This window comes from Rhinatrema bivittatum, chromosome 9 (genome assembly GCF_901001135.1).
Source record: "Rhinatrema bivittatum chromosome 9, aRhiBiv1.1, whole genome shotgun sequence".
In the NCBI taxonomy this organism is placed as follows: domain Eukaryota; kingdom Metazoa; phylum Chordata; class Amphibia; order Gymnophiona; family Rhinatrematidae; genus Rhinatrema; species Rhinatrema bivittatum.
Genome location: NC_042623.1, coordinates 103895468 through 103916284, shown reverse-complemented (window position 1 = coordinate 103916284; position 20817 = coordinate 103895468). Strand labels below are relative to the sequence as shown.

The 20817-nt window shown below is 42.8% G+C and overlaps 1 protein-coding gene across 7 annotated transcripts in view; it reads right to left on the bottom strand.

The window, feature by feature from the left end:
* The window catches only part of PNPLA8 (patatin like phospholipase domain containing 8), a 273297-nt gene that overhangs the window by 28736 nt on the left and 223744 nt on the right, over nt 1-20817 (bottom strand). Inside the window, exon 11 of one of the 7 annotated variants that reach the window (XR_003858530.1) lies at nt 11854-11961. The exons of the other annotated variants lie outside the window; for them this stretch is intronic. The gene's annotated coding sequence lies outside the window, so the exon portion shown is untranslated. The remainder of the gene's footprint in view (nt 1-11853; nt 11962-20817) is intronic. 7 annotated transcript variants of the gene reach the window in all.

The window sequence follows — 20817 nt, the reverse complement described above, 5'->3', positions numbered from 1 at the left end:
GGATAGGTATGAAGAGAACCAATTGATGGTGATGTCACATAGACCGATTTCCTTTAATCTTTTCAGTAGGATCTTGTGGTTTATGGTATCAAATGCTGCCGATATATCAAGGAGTATGAGGATGAATGTTTGGTCATTATCTAGTCCTCTTAAGATTTCGTTGGAGAGAGATATTAAAAGAGTTTCTGTGCTAAGAGTGTTTCTAAATCCATGCTGTGCCGGGGAAAGTATGTTATGTTTTTCTAAATGTTCTGAAAGTTATTGACAATTTTTTCAAATATTTTAACTATGAAAGGGAGATTGGAAATAGGTCTGTAGTTGGTGATGTCAGATTGATCCAGGTGAGATTTCTTGGGCGTTAGCTTAATCACAGCACATTTCAATTTGTCAGGGAAAATGCCTTCATTTAATGAAATATTTATTATGTTTGCAATTGGCCTAAATGATTTATTTGCTTCAGTGTTTACTGAAGAGCATGTTGGGGAGGTACTCATACTGGAGAAAGTTTTCATGGGTAATGATTCAGATGGACTGAACCAAATCACAGTGAACCTAGAAGATGTGGTAGGCCTGATTGACAAGCTGAAGAGTAGTAAATCACCTGCACGGATGGTATACACCCCAGAGTTCTGAAGGAACTAAAAAATGAAATTTCAGACCTATTAGTAAAAATTTGTAACCTATCATTAAAATCATCCATTGTACCTGAAGACTGGAGGATAGCTAATGTAACCCCAATATTTAAAAAGGGCTCCAGGGGCAATCTGGGAAACTACAGACAGTTAGCCTGAATTCAGTGCCAGGAAAAATAGTGGAAAGTGTTCTAAATATCAAAATCACAGAACATGGAGAGCGGTGACGTCACCCGCTGAGATGGCCGCCTGAGCTCCGTGCTCTCCCCTCCGCCACAAGCAATCTCCCCCCATCGCGGGAACAACCGGGAAATACCTCTCCAAATTCAGAGATTTTGAATCGCCAGCCTTTCGCGATGTCCACCCCGCAGAAAAAGCCTGATTTAAACAGGTTTTCGTTCGCAGCGGCGGCCACGGCTGCGGCCCTGGCTGGCAAGGAAGGAAACAAGATGGCGCTGGCGCGCGACTCCGCGGACACTCCAGAGGAGCCGGATGAGAAAGGCGAATTAGAGGTACCCACCCGGCAAGAATTTCGGGGATTTGGTTCCAGGAGATAAGGGGAGATATGGCGCGCTACCGGGAGGAGCTTGGAGCCATGTTTGCAAGCGTCCAGAATGAGGTTCGTGAGATAGGGCAAAGGGTGGATGAAGCAGAAGCGGGGCTGCAGGAGACGCAGACGGAGCTGGAAAGGGTCCAGGATGAACAGGGGAAACTAAGAGAAACGCAGGAGGAACTCCAGAGGCATGTAGAAGACCTGGAGAACAGAGCAAGGAGGGTAAACCTCCGGTTCCGTGGCATACCGGAAGGAGAGGAATACAGAGACTGTGCATTAGCAGTGCAAAGCATATGTGCTCAATTGCTGGACCCGGAGGGTAAAGCAGAGCGGCCCAGGGAGGTTGTGCTGGAGCAGGCCCACAGGATTTTTGGCACCCCCCGAAATAATTTGCCTAGAGACATTGTAGCATGTTTCCACAGCTTCCTGGTGAAAGAGCAAGTAGCACAAGCAGCCAGGACAATGGGCGTCATCACTTGGAAGGGTCACAAAATTGAAATTTTCCAGGATTTAGCCATCTCCACTATAAAGAAGAGGAGGGCCTTTCGGGATGTGATCCAAATCCTGAGGGCTCACAATATCAGATACCGATGGCTATTTCCCTTCGGATTACAGTTTGCTATCAGTGGCGTAATGTCCAGAGTCCACCAGGTCATGGAAGAAGAGGATATACTACGAGCAGCAGGGCTACCTGATCCGCCCCAGAACGGGAACATGGAGAAGTCCGTGGACAGTAGCTCGCGCAGCGGACAATGACTCAGATGGCAGAGAGTGGACACGGGCAGAGGACGACTCAGCCGGAGATCGGGAGGCAATACTGACCTCGAAGCACCGGGATAAGACTCTAGGGGTCTGCTTATGAGATACCAGTATACTGGTCGGGACCTTTGTGGTATGCAGGCAAGGAGGTTTTTTTGTTACCAGGGAGGTCTGGGATGTTCAGTTCTGCAGTCCAGAAAGTGGACTTATATGTTGATTAACGGTTGTTATAAGTAAAGCTATCAGAAATGTTGAGGTGGGAGCTGTTATGCTCCCTCAATACTGAGGGGAGAAACTCAAGATTACAGGTGGTAAGAAAGGGTGGAGGGGATTAAGGTCCGGGAGGCGGGAAACGTCAGCTCTCTCAGGGATATGAACCACGAGGTGGAGAGTGGTTGGCAGAAGGGTAAGGTGGGGGAAGGGGGGGAGGGAGGAAGGGGGGGGGAGTGGATGTGCGGAAGGGTCTTGTTCTATATTGTAGCTGGCATGCTTATGGTTACGTGCCCATGGTTAAAATGACATATATGAGAAGGAGGGCCACTCAGGGAGCGGTCGTACAGCTTTATTTAATGAGCATATGGGGATCTTAAATATCGCCTCACTGAATGTGAAAGGCCTTAATACTTATCATAAACTTCAGCTTTTGCTAAAGGATATGGCCCTACTAAAGGCGGACATTATCTTTAGTCAAGAAACTCATGTCCGGAAACGTTATGAGCGATTGCTCCCCACTACAGGGTATCCCCAGGTGTTTCATGCCGCAGCGACAGCACAACACAAATACACTGGGGTGGGAATTTTCTTCGCCAAATCTATGGTAGTGGATATTATTTCGGTGATCAGAGATGTAGAGGGACGATACATACTGGTGAAAGCTAAAATCAACGAAGTGCTGTTTACTTTAATGAATGTCTATGCTCCGAATACGGATCAGTCCTCATTCTTTAATAAACTATCTACAGTTCTAAGTGAATGGACAGACGGGCATCTCGTAGTGGGTGGTGATTTTAACTTTACCCGCTACCCTTATTTAGACAATACGGGAGGGGGAGGAGTAGGGAGTAAGACTACCAGGCAAGCTTTAAAAAACTTGATAGCTGACAGGGGGTTAGTAGATGTCTGGCGGCTTCGTAATCCTACGTCCCGCAACTATACTTTCTTTTCAGCCCCGCATAAGTCCTACTCCTGGATTGACTACTTTCTGGTAGATAGGGATATGGTGGGCTCAATCAGGGATGCAGATATAGGTATAATCTCCTGGCCGGATCATGCCCCTATTTGGATTAAGCTCTGCCTAAGAAGTTCACAAGTGGGTGTAAAATTTTGGAGGCTGAATGACAGTTTATTGGATGATAAGCCATTTGTGGATACGATAAAGGATAAGTTAGTTCAATATTTAGAAATCAATGATAATGGGGAAGTCTCACCTGGTGTATTATGGGACAGTATGAAGGCGTATGTGAGGGGCCTTTTTATTGCCAGGGCCACATACGTGAAAAAGGTGAGGGAGAGGGAACGATGCACGTAATGGATAAGATAGCCTGGCTGGAGCTGCAACATAAATGTACCCTCGACCCAGGTCTTTTGGGGAAACTGGCGGAGGCTAGAGGGGCGCTACAGGCCCTGGATGAGGATCAGATAGCTTTTCAGCTACAGAGATTGAAGCAGCAACATTATGAAAGGGGAAACAAAGCGGGGCAGCAATTGGCTAGGAAGCTAAAAGAAAGAGAATCACAATCCAACATTATCAAGTTAAAGGGGCCCCAAGGTCAATGTGTATATTTGCAGCAGGAAATAGGGCATTGTTTTAATCAATCCTACCGCACACTATATGATTCAGAGCAGTTGAGTACCCCGCAGGAGATTGAGCAGTATCTTAGGGACGTACCGCTTCCTGTTCTGTCAGCAGACCATAGAACCCAGCTCAATGAAGAACTTAGAGAGGGGGAAATATCTCTAATCATTAAAGATCTTAAATTGGGGAAAGCCCCTGGATTGGATGGGCTTACAGGGAAATTCTACAAACTTTTCTGCTTGGAATTGACACCTACCTTAGTGTCCATGTATGATGCGTTACGTGAAGATGGGAAGCTTTCCACTGAGTCCAATACTGCGGGCATTACGATACTGGCTAAGCCAGGTAGGGATCACACCCTTTGTGGTTCTTACCGACCCATATCATTGATTAATATAGATATGAAGATACTGGCAAGAGCCTTGGCTTTCAAGCTTGGGAGGTTAGCTCCCGGGCTGGTTCATAATGATCAGTCAGGCTTTATCCCAGGGAGGCTGGCGTCGGACAATGTGCGCCGGGTGGTGGAATTGATGTGGTGGGCCCAAACTAAAAGCATTCCTGCGGTACTGTTAGCCATTGACGCCGAAAAGGCGTTCGATCGCGTACACTGGCCGTATCTATTTAAAGTTATGGAGGTTATGGGCCTGGGGGAGTACTTTATCACATGGATTGGCAAATTATATGGGAATCCACACGCCACGATTAAAATCAATGGGGCTTACTCGGACCCCTTTGAGGTGAAACGGGGCACGCGGCAGGGGTGCCCTTTATCTCCATTATTGTTTGCCCTCTCGTTAGAGCCATTTGCGGAGAGAATTCGAGGTCATCCAGATGTTCAGGGTATCCCCATTAATGATGTGTCATATAAATTATCGCTCTTCGCTGATGATTTGTTGTTTACAGTCGCCCAACCGGAGGTCTCTTTAAAGCCACTGTTGGAGGAAATGCGTACATTTGGCAGGTTGTCTGGTTTTAAAGTTAACGCTGACAAATCTGAATTGTTAAACGTCTCGCTGCCTCTTGACCAATACGCAGCGCTGGGGAGGACGTTGCCTTTCCGACTGGCTAGAGAGGACATAAAATACTTGGGAGTCAAAATAGGGACGCACCTGGCTGATTTATATAGTTTAAACTATGACTCCTTAATGCTCCGCATACAACAAGACCTAGCCAGATGGGACAGGACGGACATAACGTGGTTTGGGAGGGTGGCAGCTATTAAGATGAATGTCCTGCCACGATTTTGCTATTTGTTCTAAACGTTACCTGTAGCGATTCCGGAAGGAGCTATGAGAATATGGCAACGGAAAATCTTTCAGTTTATTTGGAAGAGGAAAACCCCCCCGGGTCTCACGTCACATTTTATATAAGGATAAGGCACGAGGAGGCCTCAATATACCTAATCTCCAGTGGTATTACTCAGCCATCATGCTGGGAGTGGTTATTAGCTGGCATTTCAAAGGCAGTCCCAAACCATGGGTGGCCATAGCGCAGGCGGGATCGGAGCCCATATCCTTAGCCGCTCGGGTGTGGTGCCGAGATATGGGAAGGGGCACATTCAAGTCACTCACACCATTCACACAGGCTGTATTACGGCACTGGGGGAAATGGAGGGGGCGTATGGTGGGAGATAAGAGTATATACCCGCTAACAACCTTTCTAATGCACCCTCGATTCTCACCAGGGCAGGACCCGGTTTTTGTCCGGAGGTGGCGGCAATTGGGGGTCACTACGCCAGGTCAATTTTTCCATGGATCTCGGCTGGTCCCAGCCGTAGACTTGCAAGATACATATGCATTATCACCCAGAGATATGTATGCCTATCGGCAAATCATACACTTTCTTCGATCAGAAGGGGCACCTGGTGCTTTGACCAAGGGCAAATCTCTATATGAATCGCTTTGTGCACAGTCTAGGCCGGTATCCAAGCCTATTTCTCGACTATATATGCTTATTAATAGTGGCCCTAAGGTTAAGATGGGGTATCAGATCAGGTGGGAAAGAGATCTTGGGGAATCTCTTTCGGACTCAGAATGGGATCAATGTCATATGGATTATGGGACGGGGCTCTATATCTGCTACTATTAAAGAGAACGGATATAAACTAATGTACAGGTGGTATATGGCCCCGGAAAGATTACACTGCATACAACCCCAGTTGAGTGATCGATGCTGGCGCCAGTGTGGGGAGAAGGGTACATTTTTTCATATGTAGTGGTCGTGCAACCAGGTACAGGGTTTGTGGGCCGAAGTGACCCGGTTCACATCAGACATCTTGGGGGTAGTTGTCCCGCTTGATCCAAAGGGATGTCTGCTAGGGCTGCTTGGGGGAACAGGGGGTGAAAAACAGAGGAGATTGGCAATTCACATTTTCATAGCTACAAGGTGCGAAATTGCATTTAAATGGAAGGGTGATATAGTACCCACCTTTGCACATGTCTTATCAAGATTGGATAGAGTATACCAGTTGGAATATCTCACTGCTGTGACGCATGACCGAGTCAATAAATTCAATGCCATATGGGAACCGTATCGAGTTTGGAAAAATAACCAGCAATGACCTTTCTTCTTTTTTGAGCCTGGTTGGGGCAGCGTAATATGGGAAAGGGGGTGGGAGGGGTAGGGGAGGAGGGTAGGGAAAAAAGGGGAGATGTTCAAAGAAACACGGAACACTTGATGATTTTTCAAGTTCAGTTTATTATGACTGGGTATACAAATTTGTTAAATTTGAATGTGTAGAGCGCATAATTACCAAACAATTGTGAAATGGGATATGTTTACAAAGTCGGTGCTGTTGAATGTTCTTCTTTTGAAGTTCTGTTGTAAATAAAAAATTTCAAAAAAAAAATAAAAAATCACAGAACATATAGAAAGACGTGGTTTAATGGAACAAAGTCAGCATGGCTTTACCCAAGGCTAGTCTTGCCTCACAAAACTGCTTCACTTTTTGAAGGAGTTAATAAACATGTGTGGATAAAGGTGAACCGGTAGATGTAGTATACTTGGATTTTCAGAAGGCGTTTGACAAAGTTCCTCATGAGAGGCTTCTAGGAAAAGTAAAAAGTCATGGGATAGGTGGCGATGTCCTTTCGTGGATTGCAAACTGGCTAAAAGAAAGGAAACAGAGAGTAGGATTAAATGGACAATTTTCTCAGTGGAAGGGAGTGGGCAGTGGAGTGCCTTAGGGATATGTATGGGGACCCTAACTTTTCAATATATTTATAAATGATCTGGAAAGAAATATGACAAGTGAGATAATCAAATTTGCAGATGATACAAAATTGTTCAGAGTAGTTAAATCGCAAGCAGATTGTGATAAATTGCAGGAAGACCTTGTGAGACTGGAAAATTGGGCATCAAAATGGCAGATGAAATTTAATGTGGATAAGTGCAAGGTGATGCATAGAGGGAAAAATAACCCATGCTATAGTTACACAATGTTAGGTTCCATATTAGGTGCTCCCATCCAAGAAAGATCTAGGCGCCATAGTGGATAACACATTGAAATCATCGGTTCTGTGTGCTGTGGAAGTCAAAAAAGCAAACAGAATGTTGGGAAATATTAGAAAGGGAATGGTGAATAAAACAGAAAATGTCATAATGCCTCTGTCCATGGTGAGACCGCACCTTGAATACTGTGTACAATTCTGGTCGCCGCATCTCAAAAAAGATATAATTGCGATGGAGAAGGTACAGAGAAGGGCGACCAAAATGATAAGGGGAATGGAAAGCTCCCCTATGAGGAAAGACTAAAGAGGTTAGGACTTTTCAACTTGGAGAAGAGACGGCTGAGGGGGATATGATAGAGGTGTTTAAAATCATGAGAGGTCTAGAACGGGTAGATGTGAATTGGTTATTTACTCTTTCAGATAATAGAAAGACTAGGGGGCACTCCATGAAGTTAGCATGTGGCACATTTAAAACTAATCGGAGAAAGTTCTTTTTCACTCAATGCACTCTGGAATTTGTTACCAGAGGATGTGGTTAGTGCAGTTAGTATAGCTGTGTTTAAAAAAGGATTGGATAAGTTCTTGGAGGAGAAGTCCGTTACCTGCTATTAATTAAGTTGACTTAGAAAATAGCCACTGCTATTACTAGCAACAGTAACATGGAATAGACTTAGTTTTTGGGTTCTTGCCAGGTTCTTATGGCCTGGATTGGCCACTGTTGGAAACAGGATGCTGGGCTTGATGGACCCTTGGTCTTACCCAGTATGGCATGTTCTTATGTTCCTTTAACAGAACCACAGTATCCCTCACCTTGTCACCAAAGAGGCTGTTGCCAGTACAGGGCAGGTCTGCGAACCTCTCCTGTACCTCTGGGCAGAGATCTGAGGCCCGAAGCCAGGCCATCCCGCGAGCACCAATCCCTGCGGCTGCCACCCTTGCCGCCGTTTAAAAAACATCATAAGTGGAAAGCACCTCATGCTTGCCGCATTCCAGACCCAGCTGGACAACTGTTGAAAAAGAGTCCTGCTGCTGCTGAGGCGGCGCTCAGTCAGCACCTGGATCTTCTAGAGGTTCCAAGAATACTGTGTCATATAAAGCCGGTAGGAGGTGATCCGGGCAATCAACATGGTGCCCTGACACACCTTCCTACCCGTCGCATCTGGCACCCTGTGTTCCCATCCCAGAGGAGTGGAGGCATGGGTATGAGAGCGCTTAGCCCACTTAAGGTGTACTCCATCACAACATATTGGTGTGGGAGCTGATGCTTCTCAAAGCCTGCAGCAATCTGGACTAAGTACACTGCATCGGCCTTCCTATTCACCGGAGGCACGAAGATGGGGAATTCCCAAATTCGAAGGAGCAACTCCTTGAAAGTCTCATGCACGGGAACTGTCACCACCTCTTTTGGGGCATCTACAAACTAGAGAAACTCCAGCATCTTGTGTCTGGCATCCTCCTCCGAAAGAAGTTGGAATGGAATGGATTCAGCCATGGCCTGCACGTAACCAGCAAAGGTTAAGTCCTCAGGTGGGGGCTGGTGCCACTCCTCTGGAGGACACAGGTCCAAGGGAAAGTCAAAAGAGTCATAAGAAGATGACTCGGAGATATCATCCCCCCACGGGTCATAAGGGGCATCATCATTGCTAAGATCACCCAGAGATGCCCGTTGGGGGGGGGGGCCCTTCCCAGGCACCAAAGGCCTTGAAGGCCACGGAGCTGGACCAGGCAATGATAGCTATGGAACTAAGGGCCTCAACGGTCACTCCGGCTTCGAAGGCCCCTCCGCCTCAGAGGACCCCACAATGGGGATAGCATCATGAGGAGGCGGCACCAATGGCTGCTGGGGCATTGATGGCATCCTGGCCACCAGCATTGGCTGCACGGGAAGAATTCCGAGCAGAACATCGATGCGCTCCAGCAGCGGTGCCAGCATCGAGGGCGGAGGCTCTGGCATTGATGGAGGCATCGGTGGGGCCAGCAGCTCAATGCTCTGCAGGGCTTGAACAACCCAATTGCACCCTGTGTTCAAGCTCCTCCTCAGGCACTTCCAGATCTCTCCTCAGGCTCCCGAAGGGAATCGGAACGCAGCACTGGAATCGGACCACCGGCATCAATGGAGGGCGATACCTCCTTGCTGCAGGGTTGCTTTGGGGCATCACAGCAGAACACAGTGCCAACCCGAGCCCAGCACCGTGCAAAGACGGAGACTGGTGGTGATGTTTCTGGGGCTTCCCAAGGTGCTTGGCCTGGTCTTTCCCCTCCGCCGAGAGTGAAGACGATCCAGAAGTCCTCGTGCGAGAGGAGGCTGATGAAAGCTGATCTCCGGACCCCCTCTCTATCAGAGGTTCCCGTCGTCCCTTCAGCATTGATGCTCCCGATGCCTGTTTTGAGGGTTCAGACTTTCTGGACCCGAAGAGCTTCTCCATCTGTGCAGGTGGGTGCGGCAGACCTTGGAGGTCCATCTGGTCACAAAAACGACAGCTCTGAACATCGTGCAATGCCCCCAGGCAAAGAATACACACCTTGTGCAGAATCGTAAAGGATAGAGTCCGAGGGCACTGGGAGCATCGATGAAAACCCGACGCCATGATGAAAAAATGGCAGACAAAAGGTCGATGACTGGCGGGCACTGACGGATGACGCTACCAAGAATCTACCGCACAGAAGGTAAAATCTTACCACACCACCACTAAAGCTAGGAGAGATGGAGAGATGGAGAGGGACCCGGCGCAGGAAAAAAATTTTCCAAAGAAAAATAGAGCATGAGCTCAACAACTGCTCCGTGGAAAAGAAGAGATTGAAGCGGGCCCCCACGTGGATGCATGGATAGTGGCATGCTGGGCACAGTGTTTTCCATGCCGGGCTCCATCAGATGAATCCATGTGTGAGGACTTCCATTCTGCTTGTTCTAGGAGAAATAAATTTACATGAGAAATGAAGTAAAAACTTGTACCAAGGGCAACTGACTCCCAGTGCCTAGCAAGAAATTTCCTCCTTCGGTCCTATGTAACTGTACACAGTTCAGGAAACATCCATACTTTTTGTTCGATAAACATAGCCTGTGAATTCTGGAAATATAAACAAAAAATTGAATCCTGATCCCAAAACAACAGAAAAGTCACCAAAAGTGCAGCTTTATGAGCCTCATCCACTTCTTATCTCTCCAGCACCACAGACATATCCAGACTATCTATAGACTGATTCACTTTGTCCAGACTCTTTCCCTTAATTTCTAAGTCCTTCCCAGAAGGAAGGAAAGAGGCCAAAAGGTCTTAGTAATAAGAGGTATTACTTCTGGAAGATTTTTAGGTCCTTCATTTTCAGTTTATCTTATTTTACTAAAGAATTTCAATGTTGTAGCAAAAAAAAAAAAAAAAAAAGTAGAAAAATGACTTTTTCAATTATTTTTCTTCTGTGAGTTATCACAAAATCATTTTTCTACTGTTTGTAATAACATTGAAATTCACAGGAAAAATAAAATAAAAACTGAAAATGAAGGTTCCTAGATGTCTTCAACACATCTCACAGATAAGTCTTGAACAGTTCCACTAGAGAGATTGATATACCAGGAAAATGTAGTACTCTCAAATTGAAAGATCTAGCAGTGTTCCTTAAATTTTAAATCTTACAATGACTATCTTATCCTGCATAATGGTCATCTGGACAGTAGACAATTGAGTGGTACACTACGCCAAACCTCCAATTTTCTCTGCAGAAGCCAAAATAGTATGCTGTGCTTAGGGACATTTGTTTTCAGATTCTATTTTTATTTTTTATGAGAATTTATTAGTATTTATTGTAACAAAAATATGAAAAAAAATTAATGGAAACAATTTTTCCCACTGATTTTCTTCCATTTTTGTTTCATATAATAAACATTGAGAAATTACCAGGAAAAATAAAATAAAAACTGAAAACAAAAAGTCCCAGACTTCTGGTTATGGCTATTAGTTAATTGGTCACAGGAATTTGAGCTCCAGCAGCAGTCCCCATGGAATCACCTTTTTTCCTCATCAGTATTGCCATGGTATACAGATCCAAATATTGCCAGTATATGAGGCTATTTTCTGAACTGGTTCTTGGGACATCAGCTATGAGCACTGAAATCTCTCAAGCCACATATGACAATTCAAAGATAGCAGACCCCATCATGGTAGCAGGAGAAGCTAAAGATAAAATGATGCCCTGCATTACAGATGAGATCATCAACACATTTTGAAAAGTGTGTAGGCTGCGCTGGATTAAAGATATATCAAGTAACAAGTTTCAATGGAGGAAATTAAAGAAAGAATAAATAACAAAACTAAGAGGCTAGAAATGGCTGAACAACATATCAGCCCAGGAAGACAGGGCACACCATGTGGACCAACAACTATGAGATCTTCAAGCCCACAGTACACAACTTTTCCAACGACTCGAGGACTACGAGTTGTTGGAAAAGTATCTATGAATAATAGCCCTTCCAGAACTGGTGAAAGATGCTGAGTTACCTGAACTTATTGAGTGTTGGATGTTGGCTGAACTGGGCCTGGTTAAACTGAAAGGTAAGCCCTGCTGCAAGTGAGCACATCGTGTTGGTGGGCAGAGATATTTGGAGAACAGGCCGTGGCCGTAGTGGCTCGCATACTGAATTGGTCACATAAAATAAAAATTATGCAGGCATACTGTAAGGTGGGCTCCTTGGAATACTATGGTAACAAGATTCTCCTCTTCAATGAGTATTCGGCACATGTGCTCATGCTACAGAAGGAGATGGCGCCAATATGTACAGTTCTGCATAAAAAATGGGTGAAATTAGCTTTGATTTACCATGTTAAGATCAGAGTACAAAGAAACAGTCATGTAACATCTCCACAAAGTTGAAGCACATGTGATCCTTGAGTGAAGTCACAGGAGAATAGCTCCCAGGTGATGATCAGATAAAGTTTCTTTATCTGGCAGTTTCTTTAAGTCTTTATGAATTTTTGTGTCAGAGTTCACCTTGTTTGGTTAAAACAATGCTAGTGGAATATTTGAGCTGTATGGAATATGTGACATTTTCTCACAAAAAGACAACAGCATGTGTTAACTGTAGAACATTGTGTGCTTTCTCTGTGTGGCAGGAAAATGCTGGAGATTTGCTGCGGAAGTTGTTATGCTATTGCACATACTCAATGAAGCTTTATCCTTATGCAAATCTGCTGAAATTATAGCAGGAAAATGGTATCTCATTCAGTTTTTGGGAGTATACTCTGCTGCATGATGACTGCATATTTCATTTCATTTCATTTATTAAGATTTATCGCTTAACATGGATAGCCTACTAAATTTTTTCTCAGAGTCAAGCATCTCGGTGCATTTAAAGACAGACTGGTTTAAAAGATGCACCTGTTTTATCATGACAATTACTTTGCTTATTCAGCTGTTTTAATATGCTTGGCTATACATCATTTTTACTTATTGCCTTTGGCATACCAGGGTTGTTTTTTGTTTATTTACAAGGGGTGGTTCCTTGGAGGGTATGAGAGGGAGTTTCCTTGGGTTGCTTGTGTGTGTATGCATGCATTTGAGAGTTGGGGTGCAACTGTCTGCTGTGGTAATGTCACAAAATTAGCTTGTGAGTAGCTTTAGTATACATTGAATACCTATGTCCACAACAACTATAAGCCTTAGTTTTATGCCCTGGATGTTTAGGCTGGTAAGTATCTGGGGATTTCTTTATCTCTACTGGCTCACGGTATATGGTCGCAGGGTATTTTGGACTGATTTCTTAAAAGGTAATGGCACAGGTTAATTTTACAACATTAAGAGGTCTATTTTTAAAGGAGCACGCACGCGTCTCTGTGCATGCAGTTCCCGGCTCATGTTACACTAGCCATTTCAAGAACAAAGAGGAACACTACACATCTTTTTTTCAAGTTAAGTGATGTTTTATTTGCATAAAAAAGTAATAAAAAAATGACAGAACTTTTGGACCGATGATTATATATAAAGCAGTGAAGGTGTGCATATGCCAGTAGTGCTTAGTATGATGGTCCTTTCATTTTGTACCATATTATAATATAGTTCAGCTGTTTGTTCTCACAATTTTCCAGGTGACATTTTATTAGATCATATTTGAATTCAGTACATCAACATCAATAATAAATGGAATATTTTATTGCTGAAACAGATGACTTCTTAAAATTTGTATAACAGAGTAATCTATTGTTTCAGATAACTAAGAAATCCTTATGAATTAACAAACACAAATAAGATTGGAAATGAGGTAAGCTTCAATCGATTTTTGGAAAAGTGAATTCACGAAGAGCTAACTAAACTTAAAGTAGATAAGGTGATGGCGCTGGATGAGATACATCCAAAGGTATTAATGGAACTTAGAAATGTCCTGGCAGCTCCACTGGCAGACCTTTTCAATGCTTCTTTCGAGTGTGAAGTATCCCGGAAGACTGGAAAAGAGCGAATGTGGTTCCTATTTATAAATGTGGAAGAAGGAGGCTGGGAATTACAGACTGGTTAGTCTGACTTCTGTGGAAAGCAAACTAATAGAATCGCTGCTAAAACAGTCAATAGTGAAATTTTTTTAATCCAATGGATTGCAAGATCGAAGGCAGCATGGTTTTGCCAGAAGTAAATCTGATCAATGTTTTTGATTGGGTGACCAGAAAGTAGGATCAAGGGGGAGCACTAGACACAGTGTACTTGGATTTCAGGAAGGCATTTGACACGGCTCCGCACAGAAGATTTATAAATTAATTGAGCGCCCTTGGTATACAACAACATAGAATAACTGACTGGGTTAGAACACTGGCTGAGTGGAAGACAACAAAGGATAGAGGTAAATGAAGTGTTCTCTGAGGAGGGAGACATTACTAGTAGTGTACCTCAGAGTTTGGTCCTTTAACTGGTTCAATTCAACATTTTTAAGAATGACACAATGGAAGGATTATCTGGAAAGGTTTGTCTTTTTCCAATGATACCAAAATCTGTAACTGGGTAGACAGCCAGGAAGATGTGGAAAACATGAGGAAGGATTTAGCGAAGCTTGAAGAATGGTTTAAGGTATGGCAGGTAAGATTTAATGCTAAAAATTGCAGAATAATGCACTTAGGGTGCAAAAACCCAAAGGAAATCTTCAGTATTGGAGGTGAAATTCTAAGCACATAAGAAGAGTGAGATCTAGGAGTAATTGTATCTGATGATATAAAGGTGGACAAACAGGTGGATAAAGCGACGGTAAAAGCCAGAAAGATGCCTGCCTGCATAGAGAGGAATGGTCAGTAGAAAAAGGGTGGTGATACTATCCCTGCATAGGTCCCTGGTGAAACCTCACTTGAAACACTGGGTACAATTCTGGAGACCGCACCTTCAAAAGGATATAAACAGGATGGATTCGGTCCAGAGGATGGCTAATAAAATGATCAGTGGTCTTCGTTCTAAAGCTTATGGGGATAGACAAAGATCTAAACATGTATACCCTGGAAGAAAGGCAAGATAGGGGAGATGTGGATAAGTTCCTGGAGAAGAAGTCCATAAACTAAGAACATAAGATAAGCCATATTGGGTTAGTTAGATCAAAGATTCATCAAGCCCAGAATCCTGTTTCCAACAGTGGACAATCCAAGACACAAGTACCTGGCATGTACCTAAACATTAAAGGCACTAGTCCTTCTATTATCTGAGAGAGTTAATAACTGATTTACGTTAACCTGTTCAAATCAGTTTATGCTTTTGTAGACCTCTATTATATCCCCCCTCAGTCATCTCTTCTCCAAACTGAACAATCCTAACTTCTTTAGCATTTCCTCATAGGGGAGCTATTCCATGCCCCTTATCAATTTGGTTGCCCATTTCTGTACTTTCTTCAGTGCAAATATATATTTTTTGAGATGCAGCGACCAGGATTGACATAGTATTCAAGGTGCGGTCTCACCATGGAGCAGTACAGAGGCATTATAACATCCACTGTTTTATTTGCCATTCCCTTCCTAATAATTCCTAAAATCCTGTTGGCCTTTTTGACCATGACAGCACACCGAGCCAATGATTTCAATGTATTATTCACTATAAAACCTAGAACTCTTTCCTGGCTGGTAACTCCTAAGACAGAACCTAACATTTTGTAACTGCAGCAAGGGTTATATTTCCCTATATGTATCACCTGGCACTTGTCTACATTAAATTTCAACTGCCATTTGGAAGCCCAATCTTCCAGTCTCGCAAGGACCTCCTGAAATTTATCTCAACCAGCTTGAGATGTAACTACTTTGCATAATTTTGTGTCATCCGCAAATCTGATCACCTCACTTGTCTTACTGCTTTCCAGATCATTTATAAATATATTAAAAAGCAACGGTCTAAGTACAGATCCCTGAAGCATTCCACTGTTTACCTTTTTCCACTGTGAAAATGACCATTTAATCCTATTCTCTGTTTCCTGTCTTTTAAACAGCTTGCAATCTACAAAAGGACATTGCCTCCTATCCCATGACTTTTTAGATTTCTTAGAAGCCTCTCATGCAGGACTTTGTCGAATGCCTGCTGAAAATCCAAATACACCACATCTACTGGTAAATCCATGTTGGCTGTTTCCCATCAAACCATGTCTATCTAAATGTTTTGTGATTTTATTCTATATAAGAGTTTCCATGATTTTTCCCTGCACTAAAGACAAGCTCACCGGTCTACAGTTTCCCAGATCACCCCTGGATCCCTTTTTAAATATTAGGGTTATATTGGCCACTTTCCAGTCTTCAGGTACAATGGATGATTTTAATGATAGGTTACAAATTAATTGAAATAGGTCTGAAATTTCATTTTTTATTTCTTTCAGAACCCTAGGGTGTATACCATTTGGCCAGGTGATTTACTACTCTTCAGTTTGTCAATCTGGCCTACCACATCTTCCAAGTTTATCATGATTTTGATTCAGTTCATCTAAATTGTCTACCTTGAATACCATCTTTGGACAGGTATCTCCTCAAAATCCTCTTCAATAAACCCCTCAAACATCTAATGGTCCTACGACTTCCTTGCAGGCTCTCTGCTTTTGATATATTTAAAAAAAGCTTTTCTCATGAGTTTTTGCCTCTATGACAAACTTCTTTTCAAATTCTCTCTTAGCCTGTCTTATCAATGTCTTACATTTAACTTGCCAATGCTTATGCTTTATCCTATTTTCTTCGGATACATCCTTCTTCTAGTATTTGAATGAAGTTCTTTTGGCTAAAATAGCCTTTTTCACTTCGCTTTTAGGCCATGCTGGCAATCGTTTGACCTTCCTTCCACCCTTCTTAATGCGTGGAATACATCTGGACTGCGCTTCTAAGATGGTATTTTTTTTTAACAATGTCCACTCCTGTTGCACACTCTTAACCTTTGCTGCACCTTTCAGTTTTTGGGTTTTTCTTTTTTTTTTTTTTTTAACTATTTTTCTCATTTAAGTAAAGTTTCTCTTTTGAAAATTTAGTGCTAGAGCCATGGATTGACTTACTGTCCCTCTTCCAGTCATTAATTCAAATTTGATCATATTATGATCACTATTGCCAAGCAGGCCCAACACCATTACCTCTGTCACCTAATCCTGCGCTCCACTGAGAATTAGATCTAAAATTGTTCCCCCTCTCATCGGTTTCTAAACCAATTGTTCAATAAAACTGTCATTTATTCCATCCCGGAACTCTCTCTCTCTAGCATGTCATGATATTTTACTTATCCAGTCAATACTGGGTTAATTGAAGTCTCCCATTCTTACTACACTACCAGTTTGGTTAGCTTCCCTAATTTCTCTTAGCATTTCACTGTCAGGCTCATCATTTTAGTTAGGTGGACGGTAGTATACATCTATTGCTATATTCTTCCCCAACATACAACGTATTTCTAACCATAAAGATTTGATTGTGCATTTAGTCTTTATCCTGTGGGACTCTATGCCATCCCGGACAGAAAAGCACCATCCCATCGCCAAGTTACTCCTCTTTATCACTGTGATATAATTTGTATACTGGTACAGCACTACTCCATTGGTTATCCTCTTTCAGCCATGTCTCTGAGATGCCAATTAAATCTATTTAATCATTCACTGCTATACACTCTACCTCTCCCATCTTACTTCTTAGACATCTGGCATCACATTTTTTTTTGTTTGTATTAACATTCTGCTTTTCAGTTGACAAGGATGAATTGGAATTTTGTTTAGCTCAGGTGAGTCTAATTATAGGCACTTGACTAATTTTCTTATTATTGGAACCTTGTCTCACGACAAGTGAGGTAATCAAATTTGTAAATGATACAAAATTGTTCAGAGTAGGTAAATCACAAGCAGATTGTGATAAATTGCAGGAAGACCTTCTGTGACTGGAAAATTGGGCATCCAAATGGCAGATGAAATTTAATGTGGATAAGTGCAAGGTGATGCATATAGGGAAAAATAACCCATGCTATAGTTACACAATGTTAGGTTCTATATTAGGAGCTACCACCCAAGAAAGAGATCTAGGCATCATAGTGGGTAACACATTGAAATCATCAGTTCAGTGTGCTGCATAAGTCAAAAAAGAATGTTGGGAATTATTAGAAAGGGAATGGTGAACAAAACGGAAAATGTCATAATGCCTCTGTATCGCTCCACCGCACCTTGAATACTGTGTACAATTCTGGTTGCCACATCTCAAAAAAAGATATAGTTGCGATTGAGAAGGTACAGAGAAGGGCGACCAAAATGATAAAGGGAATGGAACAGCTCCCCTATGAGGAAAGACTAAAGAGGTTAGGACTTTTTAGCTTGGGGAAGAGACGGTTGAGGGGGGATATGATAGAGGTGTTTAAAATCATGAGAGGTCTAGAACGGGTTAATGTGAATCAGTTATTTACTCTTTCAGATAATAGAAAGACTAGGGGGCACTCCATGAGGTTAGCATGTGGCACACTTAAAACTAATCGGAGAAAGTTATTTTTCACTCAATACACAATTAAACTCTGGAATTTGTTGCCAGAGGATGTGGTTAGTGCAGGTAGTGTAGCTGTGTTTAAAAAAGGATTGGATACGTTCTTGGAGGAGAAGTCCATTACCTGCTATTAAGTTGACTTAGAAAATAGCCACTTCTATTACTAGCAACAGTAGCATGGAATAGTTTTTGGGTACTTGCCAGGTTCTTATGGCCTGGATTGGCCACTGTTAGAAACAGGATGCTGGGCTTGATGGACCCTTGGTCTGACCCAGTATGGCATGTTCTTATGTTCTTATGGGATGCCCTAACTCTAATACTTCAATATTATTCTTCAAAGATAACTCCCCTCTGAACCATGCACTGCTGAACGACTGTCAGCTTTCCCTTTTGATTTAGTTTAAAAGCTGCTCTATTCTCCTTTTAAAGATTAGCACCAGCATGCAGGTTCCAGCCTGGTTAAAGTGGAGCCCATCCCTTTGGAAAAGACTCACTTTCCCAAAAGGTTCCCCAGATCCTTTCAAAACTGAATCCCTCTTCCTTGCACCATTTGTCTCATCCACGCATTGAGACTCTGGAGCTTTGCCTGTCTCTGGGGACCAGCGCATGGAACAGGAAGCATTTCAGAGAATGCTACCCTGGAGGTTCTGGATTTCAGCTTTCTACATAAGAACTTAAATTTGGCTTCCAGAACCTCCCTCCCACATTTTCCTATATCGTTAGTGCCCACATGTGCCACTATAGCTGGCTCCTCCCCAGCACTGTAAAATCCTATCTAGGTGACGTGTGAGGTCTGCCATTTTCACACCAGGTAGGTAGGTTACTAGGCCATTCTCATGCCTACTAGCCACCCAGCTGTCTATATTCCTAATAATCGAATCAGAAACTATGACGGCCAACCTAACCCTTCTCTTCTGGGCAGTAGCCCTAGGAGATACATCCTCAGTGCGAGAGGACAATGCACCACCTGGAGAGCAGGTCTTTGCTACAGGATCATTTCCTGTAGCACCAGGTTGATGCTCTCTGACCAGGATACCTTCCTCCTGGTTTTTGCCTGCCCTCTGCCTAGATATTTAATACAAAACACACAAACTCCTGGTTTTTGCTTGTTCCCTGACTAGCTATTTAATACAAACACACAAAACTGTTGGTTATTACTACCCTAAACCAAATAAGCCTGATACTTCACTTTCAATGCATATAAAGCATAGCTCTCTGCTTCAACGGCAGGGGAGAAAGTCTGACACTTCACGCATATCCAGCATAGCTCTCTGCTTCAGCGGCAGGGGAGAAAGTCTGACACTTCACGCATATCTAGCATAGCTCTTTGCTTCAACAGCAGGGGAGCAAAACTGATACTTCACTTTCATTGCAAAGCCAGCATAGCTCTCTGCTTCATCGGCAGGGGGGAATGAAGAAACGTGGATCTATATGCAGGCGACAACCAACAAGGACTGAATTACATAGTCTGGATAAACAGATAAGCATGGGTGTAGCTTGCTTATTGCGGTGGTTAATACCCCTAACTAATTAAGCTATTTCACTTAGAAGCAGTTCCAACACTGCTCTCTACATTAATGGTGGGGGTGGAAGGGAAATAGAATAAAAAAGGTTACTAAGAGCCAAGAGTAACAGTTAAGTATGAGAGAAAAAAAAAGTGTGAAAGCTTGCTGGGCAGACTGGATGGGCCGTTTGGTCTTCTTCTGCCGTCATCTCTATGTTTCTATGTTATTTTGCTTGCCTTCTGACTAGCTATTTAATACACACAAACACCCTAAAGAATATACCTCAATAGCTTACTTCTCCCCTGAAAAAAATCTGTTTGCAGATGATATTCTATTTTTTCTTGTGGATCTCCTGACAGAATCCCTTTTATACAAGATTTATTTTTAGATTTTCAATCTTTGTGAGTTTAAAAATTAATTTTGAGAAGTCAGAGGCCTTGTCTAGATTCTGATTTGCCCATGCAGTGGCAAGGTCGTTTTCCTTTCAAATGTGCCCCTAATAAATTGAAATACTTAGATGTCTGGATAACATGGGATCTAGCTCTTCTATATGAACTCAATTTTACAGAAGTAATTTCCTCTTTGCGAACACAGATGCACACATGGAAGAACCTGGCTTTGTCCTTTATGGGATGTTGTGCCCTATTGAAAATGATGATTCTCCCAAAACGTTTGTACAGGATGCATATACTACCCTGTTGGTTGGAGAGAGAGAACTTATATTTGATACAGTTACAATTTATTACATTTATTTGGCGGGAGAAGCGGGCACGAGTGGGATATGATAAGCTGGTCACTACCAAGAAGTGTAGTGGGTTGGATCTCCCATATATCAAATCATATAATGATGTTGCGCTTTGTGGGAGAGTGGTATATAAGAGAATAAAGTTTATTGCAAAAGGAACATGGTGGAGATTATGGTTTCTCCATAGTCTCTTTACCTGTTATAAACACATGATGGCAAAGTGATAAAATCTATAGCAAATAATGTATTCTTGGGAGCCAGTATCAAAATCTGGTGTTAATTTAGGTGTCGGTGGGGATTCAAGAGGAATATCTCTAGGATCATGCCACTGTTTGAGAAAGGCGATTTCTTCCCTGGGATAGAATATAGAAAAATATTTTTAAGTTGTATAGTATCTGGTATTAAATATGTGGAACATTTATATTAGGAGGACAAGCCAGTAGATCAGCCCTTC